The sequence below is a fragment of the Arachis ipaensis genome, chromosome B10 (assembly GCF_000816755.2).
Source record: "Arachis ipaensis cultivar K30076 chromosome B10, Araip1.1, whole genome shotgun sequence".
NCBI classification, from domain to species: domain Eukaryota; kingdom Viridiplantae; phylum Streptophyta; class Magnoliopsida; order Fabales; family Fabaceae; genus Arachis; species Arachis ipaensis.
In genome coordinates this window covers 22,680,085-22,681,225 of record NC_029794.2, presented here as the reverse complement: position 1 = coordinate 22,681,225, position 1,141 = coordinate 22,680,085, and positions in this window count along the sequence as shown.

Below are 1,141 nucleotides of genomic sequence, written 5' to 3'. Positions count from 1 at the left end.
CACAACAACTCACTTTGCTTATATTTCGGATTTAGCTCCTACCTCGTTAAGAGAAAAAATCAAAGTATCTCCTGGTTTTCACTCAAGGTGTCTCAACAAATTCAAGGTTTGAAAGCAAAATTAAAAGAGACCAAGATTCGACCCCCTTTCTCTTAGCCACTGATTTCCATAAAAAAAAACATTAACAAACAAGTTTTCAACTAAACATAAATAACTAGGCCAAATTTTACAAAATTCTATTAAACAGATATACATAGCTAGTGACTGACCTTTAATAAAATCACAAGTATGAATCCAACAGAAGTAAAGAAAAAACAAGTTTTCAACTTAACTAGAACCTATTCATAACCTACTAATTTTGTCATTGACACTACAATATCCTAACTCTACCAACCACTACCAGACACACATACGAAAAAAGGGAAGGAAAAACACACCTCACAGAGAAAAGAGGGTCATTCAGCGTTAGCATTTAGCAACTCTCAGTTTAGGAAAATACTTGTCATTGAATTTGTATTCATAATTATACAATTAGTTTTTCCGTGTCCCCTATTGAAGAACAAAATATTACAATATAATTTTTACTATGTCATAATAGCAACATGTCATATATCCATAACAAAGTGATAAATAGGACAGTATTTTGAATTACAACAACAATCAATAACGAATTATTTAATCTTGTGACAACTCACAAAATGAATAAAAATAATTAGCTATGACAAAGGTAAAGATCAAAAGTAGTACAGCTAGAACAACAATCTTTCTCCAATGCATTGTCTTGGATCAGATTTTTTCCGGGAAGAACTAGTTTCAGATTCTTGGACAGCATTGATAACATTGTCTTGTGGTTGTTTATCACTTTGTGATTATTCCATCTTTAACATACAGGAAAAAATCATGAACAAAATTAACTCAGCAAAAAATATTTGACAGAATCACTCAACAACTCACAACTTAAACATTCAGTAAACCACTAAACCCAGTATTATTAACAAAACTATAAAAGTATTATCAAAATCTAAAAATTAGCAACTCGATATTATTAACAACAGTACAAATTACAAACAAGCAAAAATAATTATAAGTAACAGTATTTACCGGCAACGAGAGAGGAAGGGGAGTGACGGCGACGACTGAG